Source organism: Phoca vitulina, unplaced genomic scaffold (assembly GCF_004348235.1).
Source record: "Phoca vitulina isolate PV1807 unplaced genomic scaffold, GSC_HSeal_1.0 scaffold51, whole genome shotgun sequence".
Classification (NCBI taxonomy): Eukaryota; Metazoa; Chordata; class Mammalia; order Carnivora; family Phocidae; genus Phoca; species Phoca vitulina.
The window spans coordinates 6,116,395-6,140,104 of record NW_022589754.1 but is presented as its reverse complement, the minus strand read 5'-3'; the positions used below and the strand labels follow the sequence as shown (position 1 = coordinate 6,140,104).

Here is a 23,710-nt window from a genome sequence, read left to right as displayed (position 1 = left end):
CCCCATTCAAACTATACCTTAAATCATATATTATGCTCAGGGGAGTATTGTTTTTTTTAATAATTATTTTTTATTATGTTATGTTAGTCACCACACTGTACATTATTAGTTTTTGATGTAGTGTTCTATGATTCATTGTTTGCGTATAACACCCAGTGTTCCATGCAATATGTACCCTCCTTAATACCCATTACTGGGCTCACCTATCCCCCCACCCATGTCCCCTCTAAAACCCTCAGTTTGATTTCTGGAGCCCATCATCTCTCATGGTTCATCTCCCCCTCTGATTTCCCCCCTTCATTTTTCCTTTCCTTCTCTGAGTATTGTTATCAAAATACAAGACCTTGAAGGACTCAAGACATAAATAATAAATTTAGAAGAATATGTGTTCTATCAAAACCATTTTATCTTATCCTAAAGCTTAATGTGCATTTTTTTTTTCAACTGAGAATAGCAGAAGAGAGCGAATAAGAGGAGGCAATATGAGTACAGGGCCCTTGGCCATGCTTCCCAATTCAAATTTCACTGAGAAAAAAAAAATGATAAAACCCAAGAAGGATAGGAAAGCTCAAGAAGAAAGAGAACTTATGATTACAACTCCAAATAAAATCTTAAAAGTGAACATGACCCACTTTCAAGTAATATCTTCAGATTTTCTGAGGAAGATAGCAGCAGAGTGGGAGGACCCTAAGATCCTTTCATCCCACAAACACAACTAGGTAACTGTCAATCATCCTAAAAACCCCAGAAATTGACCAGAAGACAGACAGAACAACCTGCATAAATAAAGAGAGAGAAGAGGCCACATCAAAGAAGGTAGAAAGTGCAGAGATGTGGCTTAGGGGAGAAATGGATCACAGCTGCTGCAGAGAGGAGGGATCAATGGCCACAGAGATGGATGAGAGAGAGAGAGGAGCACACAGGGAAACACACAAGGGAAATGTTTCCCCAAAGCCATTGGCTTGGAAAATGAAAGGGGCTGAATTTCATGAACTCTTGCAGCCAGGAGGGCTTAAAGCCCAGACTTTTAAAGGTCAGTGGGCTTGGCCTTGATAAAGCCAGGAGGGCACTGCCCTGCTTCTGGAGAGAAAGCAGGCAAACAATGTAGGGGGCAGATGACATGGAAACAGGGATTTGGAGAACCCTTGGGGCACGTGGGTGGGGGGGAGATTTTTCACTCTTCTTGGAGTGTGTCCATGAGAGGCAGTTTTAATGGAAACACCTTTCTGAGAACAAAGGAGCTGGCTGACAACATTTCCTTTACCCACCCCTCAGCATAAACACAGAGACATCTGTGAGAAGCTGTATAGTGCTAACACTGGCTACCTAACTGGCTAACACCAAGCCCCAACCCCCTACACTCTGGAAAGACTGCCCTTCTCAGTCAAACTTGTCTAAGTCCCAGTACAGCAGGCTCCTCTCCCAGAAGACCAGCATAAATGTCTACCCACAACACATCTCTAGACCAGAATTCAGCAGGGCTTCAGTTATTCTGGAAGTGCTTTAAGGCCACATTTCACAAGCAGACCAGATAACACCTAGTTAAAACTCATCACATTCAGACAGGGACCAAACAGCCCATAGCAGGCAAGGAGAGCCTCTAAAGATGACTGGCCTGAAGGATACAGTAGTCACAACACAAAACCAGAGCACATACAGCACAAAACAGAGATAGTACCTGAAATGCCAGGCTCTGGACACTATATGAACTCTTCTAATAAGGTCATTACTTTCAGAAGGAGGAGATATAACTGGATTTGCTAACACACAGAAGAAGGCAGACTTAGACAAAATACCAAGATGGAGGAATTTATACCAAATGAAAGAACAAGATAAGGCATGGCCAGATATCTAAGTGAAAAAGATATAAGTAACATGCCTAATGGATAATTTAAAGCAACAATCACAAGGATACTCACTGGGCTTGACAAAAAGAATAGAAGACATCAAGGAAACCATTACCATAGAGATAAAAGAGTTAAAAAAGAATCAATAAGAAAAGAAGAATAATATATATATATATATATATATATATATATATATATATATATATGCTTGATGCCATGAACAGCAGGCTGGAAACAGCAGAGGAATGAATCAGTGATATAGAAGACAAAATAATGGAAACTAATGAAGCTGAACAAAAGAGAGAAAGGAGAATTATGAAACACAAGAATAGACTTAGGGACTCAGTGACTCCATTAAATGTAACAACATTCATATTATAGGAGTCCCAGAAGAAGAAGGAGGAAAAGGGGCAGAAAATTCTAGGAAATAACAGTGTCTATATTATTTCTTTCTGCTCTAATCTTTATAATTTCCTTCCTTCTGCTGGCTTTAGGCTTCATTTGTCGTTCCTTTTTCGCTCCTTCAGGTTTAAGATTATATTGTTTATTGAAGTTTTTCTTGCTACTTAATGGTGGTCAGTATTGCTATATGCTTCTCAGAACAGCTTGTGCTGCATCCCAAAGGATTTAGACTACTGTGTTTTCATTTTTATTTATTTCCATGTATTTTTTAATTTATTCTTTGATTTCCTGGTTGACCAATTCATTGTTTAGTAGCATCTTGTTTAGCCTCCGTGTATTTGTGGACTTTCCAAATTTTGTCTGGTGGTTGACTTTTAGTTTCATAGCATCCTGGTCAGAAAAGGTACATGGAATGATTTCATACTTTTTGCATTTGTTAAGGCCTGTTTTGTGACCTAATATGTGATATATTCTGGAGAATGTTCCATGCGCACTTGAAAAAAAGGTATATTCCACTCTTTAGGATGAAATGTCCTGAATATATCTATTAAGTCCATCTGTCTAGTGTGTCATTCAAAGACATCATTTTGGCTGAGTTAAGATGGTGGAGTAGTAGGGGAACCCTGAGCTTGCCTTGTCACTCAAACACAGCTAGATCAGCATCAAACTATTTTGAACAACTAGGAATACAATCAAGATTAAGAAAACAATCTCCACAGTTGGAGGGACAGAACGTGGTAGATGTGAGGCTTATCTTAACAAACAAATCAAAGCACACCTGGTTAAAGGTCCAAACACTCTCTACTAAAAGTAAGAAGGAAGTCTATAAAGGATGGACCAGTGGGAAAGAACAGCCAAAACACAATAGCAAAGTGCACACAGAATGCACCAGAAATAATTCCTGAAGTGCCAGGCTCTGAAACGTGTATGACCACTTTTTAATATATCATTACTCTGAGGTGCAGGAAACATAACAAGCATTCATAACATGCAAAAGATAGAATCTTAGCCAAAATGACAAGATGGAGGAATGCTCCCCAAAAGAAAGTTCTGGAAGATATCAAAGCCAGGGAATTGCTCAAAGCAGATCTAACCAATATATCTAAACAAGAATTTAGACGAACCATTATAAGACTACTAGCTGGACTTGCAAAAAGCATAGAAGACAGCAGAGAAACACTTCTACAGAGATAAATGACCTAAAACAAAAGGAATAAAAAGGCTGAAATTAAAAAAAGTGCTGCAACTAGGAAGCAAAACAGACTGGATATAATCACTATGAGGACTGAAGAAGTGGAGGAGAGGATAGGTGATATAGAAGATAAAATTATGGAAAATAATGATACTTAAAAGAAGATGCAAAGAAAACTATAAGATCACCAAGGTAGACTTAAGGAACTCAACAACTCCATAAAGTGAAACAATATCCATATCATAGGAGTCCCAGAAGAGGAAGAGGGGAGAAGAGAGGCAGAAGGTTTATTTGAAGAAATTATAGCTGGGAATTTCCCTAACGGGGGGAAGGAAACAGACATTCAAGTCTAAGAAGTACAGAAACTCCCCTCAAAATCAACAAAAACAAGTCACCCCAAGTCATGTTATAGTGAAACTGGCAAAATACAAAGATAAAGAGAGAATCCTGAAAGCAGCTCAGGATAAAAAATCCTTAACCTACAAATGTAGACACATATGGCTGGCAAAAGACCTGTCGACAGACACCTGGCAAGCTAGAAAAGACTGGCATGATATATTTAATGTGCTAAATGGGAAACATATGGGACCAAAAATACTATATCCAGCAAGGCTGTCATTCAGAATACAAGGAGAAATAGTTTCCAAGATAAACAAAAAATAAGGAATTTGTAAACACAAAAACAGACTTGCAAGAAATACTAAAGGGGACTCTGAGTGGAAAAGAGAGACCAAAAGTAACAAAGACTATAAAGGAAGAGAGACAATCTACAGGAACAGCAACTGTACAGGTAATACAATAGGACTAAATTCATATACATCACAAATTACTCTGAATGTAAATGGACTCAATGCTCCAATCAAGAGACATAAGGTATCAGAATGGATTAAAACAACAACAACAACAACAAAACAACAACAAAACAAGACCAATTGATATGCTGCTTACAAGAGACTCATTTTACTTTTTTATTTTATTTTATTTTATTTTTATTATGTTATGTTAGTCACCATACAGTACATCATTAGCTTTTGATGTAGTGTTCAATGATTCATTTTTTGCGTATAACACCCAGTGCTCATTACAACATGTGCCCTCCTTAATACCCATCATTGGGCTACCCCGTCCCCCCCTCCCCTCTGAAACCCTCAATTTGTTTCCTGGAGTCCAGAGTCTCTCATGGTTTTTATCCTCCTCTGATATCCCCGCCTTCAGTTTTCCCTTCCTTCCAAATGAACTCCATGCTATTCCTTATGTTCCACATATGAGTGAAACCATATGATAATTGTCTTTCTCTGTTTGAGTTATTTCACTTAGCATAATCCCCTCCAGTTCCATCCATGTTGAAGCAAATAGTGGGTATTCATCATTTCTGATGGTTGAGTAATATTCCATTGTATATATGAACCACATCTTCTTTATCCATTCATCTGTTGAAGGGCATCTTGGCTCCTTCCACAGTTTGATTATAGTGGACATCGCTGCTATGAACATTGGGGTGCATGTGCCGCTTCTTCTGACTACATCTGTATCTTTGGGGTAAATACCCAGTAGTGCAATTGCTGGGTCATAGGGTAGCTCTATTTTTAACTTTTTGAGGAACCTCCATACTGTTTTCCAAAGTGGCTGTACCAACTTGCATTCCCACTAACAGTGTAAGAGGGTTCCCCTTTCTCCACATCCATGCCAACATTTGTTGTGTTTCCTGTCTTGTCAATTTTTGCCATTCTAACTAGTGTAAGGTAGTATTTCAATGTGGTTTTGATTTGAATTTCCCTGATGGCTAATGATGATGAACATGTTTTCATGTTTCTGTTAGCCATTTGTATGTCTTCTTTGGAGAAGTGTCTGTTCATGTCTTCTACCCATTTCTTGACTGGATTCTTTGTTTCTTGGGTGTTGAGTTTGAGAAATTCTTTATAGATCTTGGATACCAGCCCTTTATCTGTAATGTCATGTGCAAATATCTTCTCCCATTCCATGGGTTGCCTCTTTGTTTTGTTGACTGTTATCTTTGCTGTGCAGAAGCTTTTTATCTTGATGAAGTCCCCAAAGTTCATTTTTGCTTTTGTTATCCTTGCCTTTGGAGACATGTCATGAAAAAAGTTGCTGTAGCCCATGTCAAAGAGGTTACTGCCTATATTCTCCTCTAGGATTTTGATGGATTCCTGTCTCACATTCAGGTCTTTCATCCATTTAGAGTTTATCTTTGTGTATGGTGTAAGAGAATGATGGAGTTTCTTTCTTCTGTACATAGTTGTCCAATTTTCCCAGCACCATTTATTGAAGGGACTGTCTTTTTTTCCATTGGATATTTTTTCCTGAATTGTCAAAGATTAGTTGACCATAGAGTTGAGGGTCCATTTCTGGAGACTCTATTCTGTTCCATTGATCTATGTGTCTGTTTTTGTGCCAGTACCATGCTGTCTTGGTGATCACAGCTTTGTAATATAGCTTGAAATCGGGCAACGTGATGCCTCCAGCTTTGTTTTTCTTTTTCAACATTTCCTTGTGATTCGGTCTTTTCTGGTTCCATAAAATTTTAGGGTTGTTTGTTCAAGCTCTTTGAAAAATGCCAGTGGTATTTTAAAGTAGCAATTTCTCTGAGCAGCATAGACATTTTAACAATGTTTATTCTTCCAATCCACGAGAGTGGAATGTTTTTCCATTTTTTGTTTCTTCCTCAATTTCTTTCATAAGTGTTCTATAGTTTCTAGAGTATAGATCCTTTACCAATTTGGTTAGGTTTATTCCAAGATATCTTATTATTTTTTGGTGCTATTGTAAATGGAATTGAATCTCTAATTTCTCTTTCTACAGTTACATTGTTAGAGTATAAGAAAGCAACTGAATTCTGTGTGCTGATTTTGTATCCTGTCACATTACTGAATTGCTGTATGAGTTAGTAATTTGGGGGTGGAGTCTCTTGTGTTTTTCACATAAAATATCATGTCATCTGCAAGATAGTTTAACTTCTTCTTTGCCAATTTGAATACCTTTTATTTCTTTTTGTTGTCTGATTGCTGTGGCTAGGACTTCTAGTACTATGTTGAACAATAGTGACGAGAATAGGCATCCCTGTCTTGTTCCTGATCTTAAGGGAAAAGCTCTCAGCTTTTTCCCATTGAGAATGATATTAGCTGTGGGCTTTTCATAGATGGATTTTATGAAATTGAGGAATGTTCCATCTATTCCTACAATCAAAAGAGTTTTAATCCAGAAAGGATGCTTTATTTTGTCAAATGCTTTTTCTGCATCAATTCAGAGGACCATATCATTCTTGTCCTTCCATCTATTAATGTGTTCTATCACATTGATTGATTTGCGAATGTTGAACAACCCTTGTATCCAAGGAATAAATCCCACCTGGTCGTGATGGATAATCCTTTTAATGTACTGTTGGATCCTATTGGCTAGGATCTTGTTGAGTATGTTGGCATCCATGTTCATCAAGGATATTGGTCTGTAATTCTCCTTTTTGATGAGGTCTTTGCCTAGTTTGGGTATCAAGGTAATGCTGGTCTCATAGAATGAGTTTGAAAATTTTCCTTCTGTTTCTATTTTTTTAAACAGCTTCAGAAGAATAGGTATTATTTCTTCTTTAAATGTTTGGTAGAATTCCCCTGGGCAGCTGTCTGGTCCTGGACCCTTGTTTATTGGGAGATTTTTGATTACTGCTTCAATTTCATTACTGGTTATTGGTCTATTCAGATTGTCAATTTCTTCCTGTTTCAGTCTTGGTAGTTTATAGGTTTCCCGGAAGGCATCCATTTCTTCCAGGTTTCTTAATTTATTGGCATAGAGTGGCTGATAATAATTTCTAATAATTGTTTCTATTTCATTGGTGTTAGTCATGATCTTTCCTCTCTCATTCATAATTTTATTAATTTGGGTCCTTACACTTTCCTTTTGGATAAGTCTGGCCAGAGGTTTATCTATCTTATTAATTCTTTCAAAGAACCAGCTTCTAGTTTCGTTGATCTGCTCTACTATTTTTCTGGTTTCTATTTCATTGATCTCTACTCTAATCTTTATTATTTCCCCTCTTCTGCTTGGTTTAGGTTTTATTTGCTGTTCTTTCTCCAGTCCTTTAGGTGTAAGCTTAGCTTGTGTATTCAGGATTTTTCTACTTTTTTGAGTGAGGCTTGGATGACTACATATTTCCCCCTTAGGACTGCCTTTCCAGCATCCCATAGATTTTGGACTGATGTGTTTTCACTCTCATTGATTTTCATGAATTGTTTAAGTTCTTCTTTGATTTCCTGGTTGACCCAAACATTCTTTAGCAGGATGCTTTTAATTTCCAAGTGTTTGAATATCTTCCAATTTTTTTCTTGTGATTGAGTTTCAGTTTCAAAGCATTGTGGTTGGAAAATATGCAGGGAATGATCCAATCTTTTGGTATCAGTTTAGACCTGATTTGTAATCCAGAATATTATCTATTCTGGAGAATGTTCCATATGTACTTGAGAAGAATATATATTCTCTTTTTTTTAGGATGGAATGTTCTGAATATATCTGAGTTCATCTGGTCCAGTGTGTCATTCAAAGCCTTTGTTTCCTTATTGATCTTCTGCTTAGATGATCTGTCCATTGCTGTGAGGGGGGTGTTAAAGTTCCCCACTATTATTGTATTATTATTGATGTGTTTCTTTGGGAATAATCTTAATCTTTTGGTATCAGTTGAGACCTGATTTGTGACCCAGTATGTGGTCTATTCTGGAGAAAGTTCCATGTGCATTCGAGAAGAATGAGTATTCTGTTGTTTTAGGGTGGAATGTTCTGTATACATCTATGAAGTCCACCTGGTCCAATGTGTCATTCAAGGCTCTTGTTTCTTTTTTGATCTTCTGCTTAGATGATCTGTACATTGCTGAGAGTGAAGTGTTGAAGTCTTCTACTATTACAGTATTATAATCAATATGATTCTTTATTTTGGTTAACAGTTGCCATATATAGTTGGCTGCTCCCATGTTGATGGTATAGATATTTATAATTGTTAGATCTTCTTTTTGGATAGACCCTTTAAGTATGATGTAGTGTCCCTCTGCATCTCTTGCTATAGTCTTTAGCTTAAAATCTGGTTTGTTTGATATGAGAATTGCTACCCCAGCTTTCTTTTGAGGTTCATAGGCATGAAAAATGGTTCTCCATCCCCTCATTTTCAGTCTGCAGGTATTTTTAATTTCAAAATGAGTCTCTTGTAGATAGCATATGGATGGGTCCTGTCTTTTTATCCAATCTACAACCCTGTGTCATTTCATGGGAGCATTTAGGCCATTCATGTTGAGAGTGACTATTGAAAGATATGATTTTATTGTCATCATATTGTCTGTGAAGTCCTTTCTATAGATTGTCTCTGTACATTTCTGGTCTAGGTTACTCTTGGGGTCTTTCTTCTTTTATAGAATCTCCCTTAATATTTCTTGCAGGGCTGGCTTAGTGGTCACCTATTCTTTCAGTTTCTGCCGGCCCTGGAAGCTCTTTATCTCTGTCTGTTCTAAATGACAGCCTTGCTGGATAAAGTATCCTTGGCTGCATCATCTTCTCATTTAGTACCCTGAATATGTCTTGCCAGCCCTTTCTGGCTTGCCAGGTCTCTATGGACTGGTCTGACGTAATTCTGATGTTCCTCCCTCCATACATAAGAAGTCTGCTTGCTTAGCTGCTCTCCCCTTAGCTGCTCTCAGCATTATTTCCTTGGTTCTAAGATTTGCAAGTTTTGCTATTATATGCCAGGGCATTGGTCTGTTCTCACTGATCTTGGGAGGGGTCCTCTCTGCCTCTTGGGCACAAATGCTTATTTCCTTCCCCAGATTATGGAAGTTCTTAGTAATGATTTGCTCAAATACCTTCTAGTCCTCTCTCTCTCTCTACCCCCTCAGGCATCCCAATAATTCTGACCTTGGAACATTTAATCTCCCTCAGTCTGATCTTATGGGCTTTTAGCTGTTTATCCCAGGCCTCCTTGGCTTCCTTCCTTTCTATCATCTTGTCTTCTAGTTCACTAATTTGTTCTTCTGCCTCATTTAACCTGGCTGTCATGGTATCCAGTTTAGACTGCATCTCATTCATAGCATTTTTAAGTTCGTCCTGATTAGATTTCATTTCTGCCCTTAGAGATTGTATATTGTCACTAATATTTTTCTCAGGCCTAGAGAATGACTTCATAATTTGTACTCTGAAGTCTGTCTCTGTCATCTTGCTTATATCCATATCCAATAGGGCTGTGGCAGAAGCCATAGTTTCTGTTCTTTTTTTGTTGTTGGGGGTTCCTCTTATTAGTCATTCTGTTGAGAGGTGGTTGAGGGAATGTACAGAGTCCAAAGTATTAACCACGACCCAAGAAAGATGCACCCATTTTATGGGGACCCCAGGGTTGTCATCCTCTTATTCTTCCAGCCTGTCTTCTGGGGGAGGACACTCCGCTGTTACTCATGCAACCCTGCTTGAGCAGAGTTGCCCTGCCCCCTGTCTTAGGGGGTGGGCTCAGTGGAAACAGGTTTTTTGAGCTTTTGTTCTCTGGCGACTTTCTGTGTCTCCTCTGTCTCTTCCAAAAGTCAGAGCAGAAATGACCACACCCAAACCTCTGACCCAGAGCAGAGAAATTGTAGTCTGCTCTTCACTGAGCTCTCTAGGACACAACTTCTCTATTTCTGTCTGTGTTGCTAAAAACCACAGCCTCCCATGGTGATGCATGCTCACAGCAACTCTCCCAGAGGTCAATCCCAAGGCCAGGTGTGTCTCTACATTTTGTGCATCTAAAACTGTAAGCCACCCTGGGTTCACACACTTGCACCTGCTGCACCTGGATCCTGTCTGGGAGCTGTTCTAAAGCACTTTCACAGCCACTCTCTGTGAATCTGTGCTTAGTCCTCAGCGTGGGACACTTTTGCACTCCAGTGTTATAACACCTGCCTGGTACCAGCTTATGGAGTCTTCTTCCCCCTTCTCTTTATCTTCGGATATCTGCCTGTAGAATCAGGACTCTGCCCTTCATAACTCCGGACTGCTGGAGATTTTCTGCCTGTAGAGATACAGATATATATTCTTACATCTCAGGCTGATATCATGGGTGTTCAGAATGGTTTGGTAGATATCCAGCTAAATTCAGGGGACCAGTTGAAATAGGGTCCTCTACTCCTCCACCATCTTGCCTAGCTTACTGTATTTTATTTTTTATAAGAGACTCATTTTAGACCCAAAGACACATCCAGATTAAAAGTGAGCGGTTGGAGAACCATTTTTCATGCTAATGGTTATCAAAAGAAAGTTGGGGTAGTCATACTTATATCAGGCAAAGTAGATTTTAAACCAAAGATGGTAATAAGAGATGAAGAAGGACACTATATCATAATAAAGTAGTCTATCAAACAGATCTTCTAAAGAAAATCTAATAATTGTAATTATTTATGCCCCTAACATGGGAGCAACCAAATATATAAATCAATTTATAACAAACTTAAAGAAACTCATTGATAATAATACAATAATAGTAGGGGACTTTAAACCCCCCTCACAACAATGGACAGATCATCTCAGCAGAAGATCAACAAGGAAACAAGGGCTCTGAATGACACACTGGATCAGCTGGACTTAACAGATATATTCAGAGCATTTCATCCTAAAACAGCTGAATAAAAATTCTTCACGAGTGCACATGAACATTCTCCAGAATAGATCACACACTGGGTCACAAATCAGGCCTCAAATAGTATAAGAAAATTGAGATTATACCATGTCTATTTTCAGAACACAGTGCTATGAAACTTGAGATAAACCACAAGAAAAAATTTGGAAGGACCACAAATACAAGGAGGTTAAAGAACAACCAACTAAATAATGAAAGAGTCAATCAGGAAATTAAAGAAGAATTAAAAAACATATATGGAAACAAATGAAATTGAAAACATGGCAGCTCAACCTTTGGAATGCAGAAAAGGCAGTCCTAAGAGGGAAGTATAGAGCAATACAGGCCTTCCTCAAGAAGCAAGAAAAGTCTCGAATACACAACCTAAACATACACTTAAAAGAGCAAAAAGAACAACAAATAAAGCCTGAATCAGCAGGAGAAGGGAAATAATAAAGACTAGAGCAGAAATCAAAGATATAAAAATCACAAAAACAGTAGAACCGATAAACAAAACTGGGTACTGGTTCTTTGAAAGAATTAACAAAATGAATTAGTAATCAAAATCTCCCAACAAACAAGGATCCAGGGCTGGATGGCTTCAAAGGAGAATTCTACCAAACATTTAAAGAAGAATTAATGCCTATTCCTCTGAAACTCTTGCAAAAAATAAAAATGGAAGAAAAAATTCCAAAGTCATTCTATAAGACCAGAATTACCTTGATCCCAATGCCAGACAAAGACGCCACCATAAAAGAGAATTACAGACCAATATCCTTGATGAACATGGATTCCAAACTTCTCACCAAGACACTAGCTAATAGATCCAACAGTACATTAAAAGGATTATTCATGACAATCTAGTGGGATTTATTCCTGTGCTGCATTGCTGGTTCAACAACAACAAATCAATCAATGCGATACACTTTAATAGAAGAAAGGATAAGAACCATATGATCCTCTCAATAGATGCAGAAAACTTTTTTGACAAAACACAGCATCTTTTCTTGGTAAAAACCCTCAACAAAGTAGGGATAGAGGTAACATACCACAACATCATAAAGCTGATATACAAAAGACAAACAGCTAATAGCATCCTCAGTGGGGAAAAACTGAGGGCTTTTCCCTAAGGTCATTAACATGACTGGCTGTCCACTCTCACACTGTTGTTCAACATAATATTGGAAGTCCTAGACTCAGAAATGAGACAACAAAAGGAAATAAAAGGCATTCAAATTGGCAAAGAAGAAGTCAAACTTTCACTCTTTGCAGACAAGATGGTATTCTATGTAGAAAACCCAAAAGACTTCACCAAAAAATTACTAGAATTCATACACAAATTCAGCAAAGTCGTAGGATATCAAATCAATGCACAGAAGTCTGTTGCATTTCCATACACCAACAATGAAGCAGCAGAAAGAGAAATCAAGGAATCAATCCCTTTACAATTGCAACAAAAACCATAAGATACCTAGGAATAAATCTGACCAAAGGGGTAAAAGATCTGTACTCTGAAAACTATAGAACACTTATGAAAGAAATTGAGGAAGACACAAAGAAATAGAACATTGCACACTCAGAGATTAGAAGAATAAATACTGTTAAAACATCTATACCAACCAAAGCAATCTACACATTTAATGCAATTCTTATCAAAATAAGACCAGCATTTTTCACAGAACTAGAACAATCCTAAAATTTGTATGGAATCAGAAAAGACCCTGAATAGTCTAAGGAATGTTGAAAAAGAAAACTAAAGCTGGTGGCATCACAATGAGAGACTTCAAGCTATATTACAAAGCTGTAATCATCAAGACAGTATGGTGCTGGTGTAAAAACAGACCCATAGATTGATGGAACAGAATAAAGAACTCAGAAATGGACCTTCAACTCTATGGTCAACTAATCTTGATAAAGAAGAAAAGAATATCCAATGGAAGAAAGGCGGTCTCTTCAACAAATGGTGTTGAGAAAATTGGACAGCCACATGCAGAAGAATGAAAATGAGCCACTTTCTTACAGCATGCACAAAAATAAATTCAAAATGGATGAAAGACCTAAATGTGAGACAAAATCCATCAAAGTCCTAGAGGAGAACACAGGCAGCAAACTCTTCTACCTTGGTCACAGGAACTTCTTGCCAGAAATGTCTACATGGGCAAGGGAAACAAAAGCAAAATGAACTACTAGGACTTCCTCGGGATAAGAAGTTTTGCACAACAAAGGAAATAAGCAACAAAACTAAAAGGCAACCTTCAGAATGAGAGAAGATATTTGTTTGCACTGTTGATGGGAATACAAGCTGGTGCAGCTACTCTGGAAAACAGTATGGAGATTCCTCAAAAAGTTGAAAATAGAGCTACCCTATGACCCAGCAATTGCACCACTGGGTATTTACCCCAAAGATACAAATATAGTGATCCAAAAGGGCACCTGCACCCCAATGTTTATAGCAGCAATGTCCTCAATAGCCAAACTATGGAAAGAGCCCAAATATCCATAGACAGTTGAATGGATGAAGAAGATGTGGTATATATATATGATGGAATATTACTCAGTCATCAAAAAGAATGAAATCTTGTCATTTTCAATATATGGATGCATCTAGAGTATATTATGCTCAGAGGAATAAGTCAGTCAGAGAAAGACAAATACCATATGATTTCACCCATATTTGGAATTTAAGAAACAAAACTGATGAACATAGGGGAAGGGAAGGAATAATAAAAAGGAAGGAACAATAAAATAGCATAGGAGACTGGAAGAAGGTGGAAGAGTAGGGGACCTTCATTTCATCTGGTCTCTTGAATTCAGCTAGATATCTATCTAATCATTCTGAACACCTGTGAATTCAACATGAGATCTAAGAAAAGAATTGCTGCAATTCTACAAGTAGAAAATTGAACAGTTTTTGCAAGGTAGGAGGTGCAGAGACATGAGTCTGAGGGGATATATCAGAAGATAATCCCCAGCGGAGGGAGCCTCTGGAAGCCAGCTACCCAAAAGTGATACAGCAGTGGAGTGCAAAATCTGAACTTTTAGAAGTCTGCTCCTGTGAGTGATGTCCCTGCCTGAAAGGTGCTCAGATGGCAAATCAGGGCAGAAACAGTTCAGACCATGTGGTCTCAGGATCCCCAGGGTCACAGAAAGAATGGGAGTGCCTGAGCGTGCAGAGTTTCCAAGCACTGGGACAGGGAAACAGGATATAATTAGGGAGCCCCAGAGTGACCTCTCAGATGGGTGTTGCCATAAATTGTGAACTGTGACACCATCTGGAAATCACTCTCCAAACAGGGGCTCAGTAAGCAGCAAAACCGCTATGAGTCCCTGCTCCTCCCACGGGAGGATTGGTGTGGGTGTGTGCACAATTGGGCAACTGCTCCTGGATCAGGGGACCAGAAAGCAGCGGGGTCAGGGTGAGACCCCCCTCCATCCCCTGGGAGAATTGGTGTGGGTGTGTACAGCATGAGTCTGTGGAGTTTGGTGCATGAAAAACTGATCGCTTTTCCATGAGGGTGCACTGAAGCATGGGGGCCACCATCGTTCAGCTCCAAGGATGGAGATCAGGTGGGGCGCCACCATTTTTATTTTTTATTCATCCTCTAAAAGGGTGTGAAAAGCCTTCAGGGATCAAAAGCCACATAGAGTAACCCCAAGCAGCTTACACTGAGCTAGGCCCCTGGCAAGGGTCGGTGCAACTCCACCCAGGCAAAGACACCTGAGAATCCGTGCAACAAGCCCCTCCCCCAGAAGACCAGCAGGAACATCAGGCTAATACCAAATTTATGGATCATACAGAATTGAAAATCTCCTGAGCTAGGGAAAAATAGTATATAGAACTCATTTTTTTCTCATGATTCTTTAATCTTTCAGTTTAAAATTTTCTTTGTTTTTCTTTTTTCCCTTTTGAAATAGCTTCTTGTTTTATCAATGCTTTAAGTGTATTTTTAAATTTTCATTTTTACATTTACATTTTATAGATATATTCTTCATTTTTTGCTTCCTTTCACTGTATTCAATTTTATTTTTGTATATATATAAGTTTTTCTTTCTTTACAATTTTGGGATGAAGTGTCTTCTAACAAACAGACCAAAATACAACCAAGAACAAGTGTATCGCCCTGTTAGTCTACCTGTTTGATTTTATTCTCTCTTTTTTCCCTTTTTTTTTCTTTTTTGGTTTCTGATCTCTTCTGATTTACCTAGTGTATATTTTGCTGGGGTCATGGTTGACATTTTTATTTTTTTTTACTTTTTATTCATTACTTTTTAGTTTTTATTTCTTTTTGTTCTCCTGTTCATCTATTCTTCTTTGGAAAAAATGACCAGAAGGAAAAATTCCCAGAAAAAAGAACAAGAGGCAGTACTCAGTGCCAGAGACTTAATAAATATGGATATTGGTAATATGTTGGAGCTGGAATTCAGAACAATGATTATAAAGATACTAGCTGGGCTTGAAAAAAACATAGAAGACACTAGAGAATTCTTTTCTGGAGAAATAAGAGAACTAAGATCTAATCAGGTTGAAATAAAAAAGGGTATTACTGAGATGCAAACAATGGAGGCTCTTACTTTTAGGAAAAATGAGGCAGAAGAGAGAATAAGTGATATAGAAGATTAAATTATGGAGAATAATGAAACTGAGCAAAAGAGAGATAAACAATTACTTCACCATGATGGGAGGACTCGAGAGATCAGCAATAGCAAAAAGCAAAATAATATTAGAATTAATATTAGAAATAACTATTTCCTTATCCCAGAGGTTGAGGAAAGACACACAGAGAGAGGGGCAGAAGGTATATTGGAGCATATTATACCTGAGGGCTTCCCTAATCTGGGGAAAGAAATAGGCATTCAAGTCCAGGAGGCACAGAGAACCCCCCTCAAAAAAAAAAAAAAAAGATCAACACCCTAACATATAATAGTGAAGGTAGCAAATCTCAGAGATAAAGAGAAAATCCTGAAAGTAGTTCGAGACAAAAGGTCCTTAACCTACAAGGGTAGGAAACTTACACTGGCAGCAGACCTATCCATAGAAACCTAGCAGGTCAGAAACAGCTGGCATGATATATTCAGGGTACTAAATGAGAAAAATATGCAGCCAAGAATACTTTATCCCACAAAGCTATCATTAAGAAAGAAGGAAAGATAAAGAGCTTCCAGGACAAACAGAAACTAAAAGAATTTGTGATTACTAAACCAGCCTTGCAATAAATGTTGAAGGAGATCCTTTAACTGAAGAGAGAGCTGAAAAGTAACATAAACCAGAAAGGAACAGAGACTATACAAAGAAATAGTGATTTTATAGGTAATATAATGGCACTAACTTCATATCTTTCAATAATTTCTCTGAATGTAAATGGGATAAATGCTCCAATCAAAACACAAGGGTATCAGATTGGATAAAAAAAAAAAAAAAAAAAAGACCCATCCATATGCCAACTAAAAGAGATTCACTTTAGACCCAAAGACACCTCCAGACTTTTGGTGGGGTGTTAGAGAACCATTTATCCTGCAAATGGACATCAAAAGAAAGCTGGGAGTAACAATCCTTATATCAGGCAAATTAGATTTTAAATGAAAGACTGTAGTGAGAGATGAAGATATTAGCCAATAGGATCCAACACTACATTAGAAGGATTATTCACCATGAGCAAATGGGATTTATTGCTTGGGCTGCAAGTGTGGTTCAACATTCACAAATCAATCAATGTGATACATCACATTAATAAAAGAAAGGACAAGAACCCTATGGTCCTCTCAATTGATGCAGAGAAAGCATTTGACAAAATACAGCATCCTTTCTCAATTAAAACTCTTCACAGTGTAGAGATGGAGGGATCATACCTCAATATCATAAAAGCCATATACAAAAAGCCCACAGTGATAATCATTCTCAATGGGGAAAAACTGAGAACTTTTCCCCTAAGATCAGGAACAAGACAGGGATGCCCACTCTCACCACTGTTGTTCAACATAGTACTAGAAATTCTAGCCTCAGAAATCAGACAACAAAAAGAAATAAAAGGCATTCAAATTGGCAAAAAGTCAAACTCTCACTCTTCACAGATGAGATGATACTATAGGTGGAAAACCCAAATGACTCCATTCCCAAATTGCTAGAACTCATATAGGAATTCAGCCAAGTGGCAGTATACGAAATCAATGTACAGAAGTCGGTTCCATTTCTATATATTAACAATGAGACAGAAGAAAAAGAAATTAAGGAGTCAATCCCATTTACAATTGCAACAAAAACCATAAGATGACTAGGAAAGTGAGGGAGTGGAGAAATATCTATCATGCAAATGTATGACAAAAGAAAGCCTGAGTAGCAATACTTATAAGACACAATCTAGACTTCAAAACAAATAATAAGAGGCACAAAAGGCCACCATATTTTAATAAAGGACAATTCGACAAGAAGATATAAGAATTGTAAATACTTATGCACCCAACATGGGACCACCCAGATATACAAAGCAATTAATAACAAACATAAAGGTAATCATTGCTAATAACACAATAATAGTAGGAGACTTTAACATCCCACTTACGTCAATGGGCAAATCATCTAAACAGAAAATAAGCAAGGAAACGGTGTCTTTGGGTTTTTTGTTTTGATTTGTTTTTCAGTTTTATTTAAATTCAAGTTATTTAACAAATAGTGTATTATTAATTTTGGGATAGAATTTAGTTAATCATCAGTTGCATATAACATCCAGCACTCATTACATCAAGTTCCCTACTTAATTCCCATCACCCAATTAACACATCCCCCCACCCAGTTCCCCTCCAGCAACCCTCAGTTTGTTCTCTATAGTTAAGAGTCTCTTATGGTTTATCTCCCTTATTTTATCCTATTTTCCTTTTCTTTTTTTTTCTAAATTTAAAGTCGATTAGCCAACATGTAGTACATCATTAGTTTCAGATGTAGAGTTCAATAATTCATCAGTTCCATTTAACACTCAGTGCTCATCACATAACGTGCCCTCCTGAATGCCCATCACCCAATTACACCATCCCCTCACCCACCTCCCATCCTGCAACCTTCAGTTTGTTCTCTATAATTAAGAGTCTTTCATGGTTTGTCTCCCTCTCTGATTAACCAAAGAGGTAAATGATCTATACTCTAAAAACTACAGAACACTTATGAGAGAAATTGAGGAAGACACAAAAAAATAGAAAAATATTCCATGCTCATGGATTGAAAGAATAAATATTGTTAAAATATTTTTGCTACCCAGTGCAATCTTCACATTCAAAGCAATCTCTAACAAAATGCCATCAACATTTTTCACAGAGCTGGAACAAATAATCCTAAAATTGTATGGAAACAGAAAAGACCCCCAAAAGCCAGAGGAATGTTGAAAAAGAAAACCAAAGCTGGTGGCATCACAATGCCTGACTTCAAGCTACATAACAAAGCTGTAATCATCAAGACAATATGGTACTGGCACAGAAACAGACACATAGATCAGTGGAACAGAATAGAGAACCCAGAAATGGACCCTCAACTCTATGGTAAACTAATCTTTGACAAAGCGGGAAAGAATATCCAATGGAATAAAAGACAGTCTCTTCAACAAATGGTGCTGGGAACACTGGACAGCCACATGCAGAAGAATGAAACTGGACCATTTCCTTAAACCATACACAAAGATAAACTCAAAATGGATGAAAGACTTAAATGTGAGAAGGAATCCATCAGAATCCTAGAGGAGAATATAAGTAGCAACCCCTTTGACCTCGGCCACAGCAAATTCTTGCTAGACACGTCTCCAAAGTCAAGGGAAACAAGCAAAAAGGATCTTTTGGGACATAACCAAGATAAGAAGCTTCTGTAGAGCAAAGGAAACAGTCAACTATACTAAAAGACAACCTATGGAATGGGAGAAGATATTTGCAAAGTTCTTATCAGATAAAGGGCTAGTATCCATGATCTATAATGTATTTTTCAAACTCAAAATGCAACAAAACAAATAATCCAGTCAAGAAATGGGCAGAAGTCATGAACAGACATTTCTCCAAAGAAGACCTACAAATGGCTAACAGACACACGAAAAAAATGTTCCAAACCCCTGAGAATCAGGGAAATATAAATCAAAACCATGATGAGATACCACCTCATACTGGTCAGAATGGCTAAAATTAACAAGTCAGAAAGCAACAAATGTTCGTGAAGATGTGGAGGAAGGGAACTCTCTTACACTGTTGTTGGGAATGCAAGCTGGTACAGCTACTGTGGAAAACAGTATGGAGGTTCCTCAAGAAGGTAAAAATAGAGCTACCCTATGACCCAGCAATTGCACTACAAGGTATTTACCCCAAAGATACAAATGTAATGACCCGAAAGGACACATGCCCCAATGTTTATGGCAGCAAAGTCCACTATAGCCAAACTATGGAAAGAGCTGAGATGTACATCAACAGATGAATCTATAAAAAAAATGTGACACACACACACACACACACACACATACACACACACAATGGAGATATATATATAAACTCACAATGTGGGATATACATATACATATATACAATGTATACATAATTACATAATACAGTATACATAATATACATATATACATATACATATACATACACACACACACACACACACACACACAATGGAATATTACTCAGCCATCAGAAAGGATGAATACTTACCATTCATATCGACGAGGATGGAGCTGGAGTGTATTATGCTGAATGAAATAAGTCAATCAGAGAAAGAATCATCATATGGTTTCAATCATATGTGGAATATAAGAAACAACACAGAAGATCATAGGGAAGGGAGGGAAACTTGAATGGGAATTAATCAGAGAGGGAGACAAACCATGAAAGACTCTTAATTATAGGGAACAAACTGAAGGTTGCAGGATGGGAGGTGGGTGAGGGGATGGTGTAATTGGGTGATGGGCATTCAGGAGGGCACGTTATGTGATGAGCACTGAGTGTTAAATGGAACTGATGAATTATTGAACTCTACATCTGAAACTAATGATGTACTACATGTTGGCTAATCGACTTTAAATTTAGAAAAAAAAAGAAAAGGAAAATAGGATAAAATAAGGGAGATAAACCATAAGAGACTCTTAACTATAGAGAACAAACTGAGGGTTGCTGGAGGGGAACTGGGTGGGGGGATGTGTTAATTGGGTGATGGGAATTAAGTAGGGAACTTGATGTAATGAGTGCTGGATGTTATATGCAACTGATGATTAACTAAATTCTATCCCAAAATTAATAATACACTATTTGTTAAATAACTTGAATTTAAATAAAACTGAAAAACAAATCAAAACAAAAAACCCAAAGACACCGTTTCCTTGCTTATTTTCTGTTTAGATGATTTGCCCATTGACGTAAGTGGGATGTTAAAGTCTCCTACTATTATTGTGTTATTAGCAATGATTACCTTTATGTTTGTTATTAATTGCTTTGTATATCTGGGTGGTCCCATGTTGGGTGCATAAGTATTTACAATTCTTATATCTTCTTGTCGAATTGTCCTTTATTAAAATATGGTGGCCTTTTGTGCCTCTTATTATTTGTTTTGAAGTCTAGATTGTGTCTTATAAGTATTGCTACTCAGGCTTTCTTTTGTCATACATTTGCATGATAGATATTTCTCCACTCCTTCACTTTCAAGGTGTCTAGGTCTAAAATGAGTCTCTTCTAGGCAACATATAATTGGGTCTTTTTTTGTATATACATTCTGACACCCTGTGTTTTTTGATTGGAGCATTTGGCTCATTTACATTCAAAGTAATTATTGATAGATATGTATTTATTGCCATTTTATTACTTATTTTGTTGTTTCAGGAGAAATTCTCTGATCCTTTCTTGTCCTTGTCAATTTGGGTCTCCCTTTGCACTGAAAGAGTCGCCTTTAATATATCTTGCAGGGCTTGGAGAGTGGTCACAACTCCTTTAGTTTTTGTTTTTCTGGGAAATTCTTTATCTCTTCTCTTCTGAATGATAGTCTTGCTGGATAGAATATTCTTGGCTCCAGATTTTTCCCATTCAGCACATTGAATATATCATGCTACTTACATCTTGATGCTAGCCTTATTGGTCTTCCCTTGTAAGTTAAGAACTACTTTTGTCTTGCTGCTTTTAATATTTTTGTCTTTATTATTATATTTTGCAAATTTCATAACAATATGTCTTGGTGTTGGTCTGCTTTTGTTGGTTTTGAATGGAGTTTTCTGTGCCTCCTGGTTGTAGATGTCTGTTTCCTTCTGCAAACTGGGGACGTTTTCAGCTAATATTTCCTCAAATAAATTTTCTGCCCCCTTTCTTCTCTTTCTTCTGTGTCTCCTATAATAAGAATTTTATTATGCTTGATGGAGTCACTGATTTCCCTAAGTCTCTTCTCATGTTCCATAATTCTTTTTTCTCTCTTTTGTTCAGCTTCACTGCTTTCTATTGCTTTGTCTTCTAGGTCATTATTTCATTCTTCTGCTTCTTCCAGCCTGCTGCTCTTTGCATCAAGCCTGTTTCCAATTTTGTTTATTGCACTCATCATCTTTTATTGATTCTTTTTTAACTCTTGTATCTCTGTGGTATGGGTCTCCCTGATGTCTTCTATTCTTTTCTCAATCCCAGTGAGTATCCTTATGAGCACTGTTTCAATTTCTCCATCATACGTGTTATTTATATCTGTTTTGCTTAGATCTCTGATTGTGGCCTTATCTTTTTCTTTCATCTGGGTTAAATTCCTCTGTCTTGGCATTTTGCCTAAGTCTCTGCCTTCTTTTTTGTGTTAGAAAAGCCGGTTATGTCTCCTGTTCCTGAAAGTAATGGCTTTATAAAGAAGAGATCACTTAATGTTCAGGGCCTGGGACTTCAGGGAGTGCCTCTGGTATGTGCTGTGTGCATTCTGCTGTTGTGTTCTGGATGCTCTATCCTTCAAGCCCATTATCCGCAGATGCTCCCCTTGCTTGCTGTGGGCCATGTTTTGTCCCTGGACTGAATGTGGCAAGTTTTAACTAGGTATGCTCTGGTCTTCTTTTGAAATGAGACCTGCCACCTCCTGCACTGGAACTGAGGCCCTGCAAAACTCTCTGGTTGGTGGGCTGCCTGGGTGGCTCAATCATTAAGCATCTGCCTTCAGCTCCAGTCATGATCTCACAGTCCTGGGATCAAGCCCCGAATTGGGCTCCCTGCTCAGCAGGGAGTCTGCTTCTCCCTCTCCCACTCCCCCTGCTTGTGTTCCCTCTCTAGCTGTCTCTCTCTCTCTGTCAAATAAATAAATAAATAAAATCTTAAGAGAAAACCTCTCTGGCTAGGAGTTGTGTTGTGGGCAGGAGTTTGTGCTGGTCTTCTGAGAGAAGAGCCTGCAGTGCTTGGACTGAGGCAAGGGTGAATGAGAAGGGCAGCTCCAGTAGAGTGCAGGTGTATGGGGTTTGGTGTCAGCAGGTTAGGCAGCCAGTGTTAGCACTGAACTGCTTCCTGCAGGTGGCTCTGTGTTTATGTGGAGTTGCTGGTGAGGGAAATGGTACTGGCCAGCTTCTTTGTTCCTGGAGAGGTGTTTCCATGAATGCTGACTCTCAGAAGCACTCTGATTAGAACAAATAATCTCCTGCTGTGTGCCCCACATGCTCTTCATATTGTTATCTCCATGCTGTGCCCATGATTGTTTGTCTGCTTTCTCTCCAGGAGCAGTGCAGTGTCATCTGAGCTCTATTCTGGCCAAGCCCCCTGACCTTTAAAACTCCAGGCTTTGAGCCCCACTGGTTTTCAATTCAGCCCCTCTTGTTTTCCAAGCCAGTAGCTTTGGGGAAACATTCTTGTGTATTACTCTCTCTCACCTTTCTTTGCATACACGGGTTCCTCCTCTCTGCAGCAGCCACAATCTGTTTCTCCCCTAAACCACGTCCTCACACTTCCTACCTTCTTTGATGTGGCTTCCTCTCTCCCTTTCCGTGTGGAGTTTGTCAGTCTTTGAGTCAATTTCTGGTGTATTTAGGATAATTTGATAGTTATCTAGTTGTTTTCATGGGTTGAGGTGAGCCTATAGTCCTACTCTGTTACCATCTTCCTGCTCCTCTTGCCTCCTTCCATTATATTGTGATCAAGAAATTACTTGGTACAATTACAATTTTCTTATAGTTGTCCAGGAGAAATGTTCTATTTATACTTAAGAATATGCTGTTCAGTGCAATGTTCTGTATATGTCTGTTAGTTTCATTTGGTCTTTAGTGTTGTTTACATCTTCTCTTTCCTGATTGATTTTCTCTCTAGATCCTCTATCCATTGTTTTATGTAGAGTATTGAGGTGTATTAGTATTACTATATTTCTATCTACTTATACCTCAGTTCTATCAAAGTTTTCTTTGTATATTTAGGTGCACTGATGTTGGTTCATACATATTTATAATTGTTATGTTTTCCTGGTGAATGGCCCTTTAATCATCACATAATGTCATTCTTTATCTGTTGTGACAGCTTTTTACTTAACTTCTCTCTTGTCTGGCATAAATTGGTATGGCCACCAATGTTTTCTTTTGCTTACCATTTGCATAGAATAGCTTTTTCCATCCCTCATTTTAAGACTATGTGTTCTTAATTCTAAAGTGAGTCTTTTGTTAACATTATGTAATCAGATTTTGCTTTTTAAAAACT

General features: G+C 38.0%; 1 pseudogene; it reads right to left on the bottom strand.

Annotated features, from left to right (window-relative positions):
- The window catches only part of LOC116621838, a 31,776-nt pseudogene extending 12,025 nt beyond the window's left edge, over window positions 1-19,751 (bottom strand).
- Between the last annotated feature and the right edge of the window lie 3,959 nt (window positions 19,752-23,710).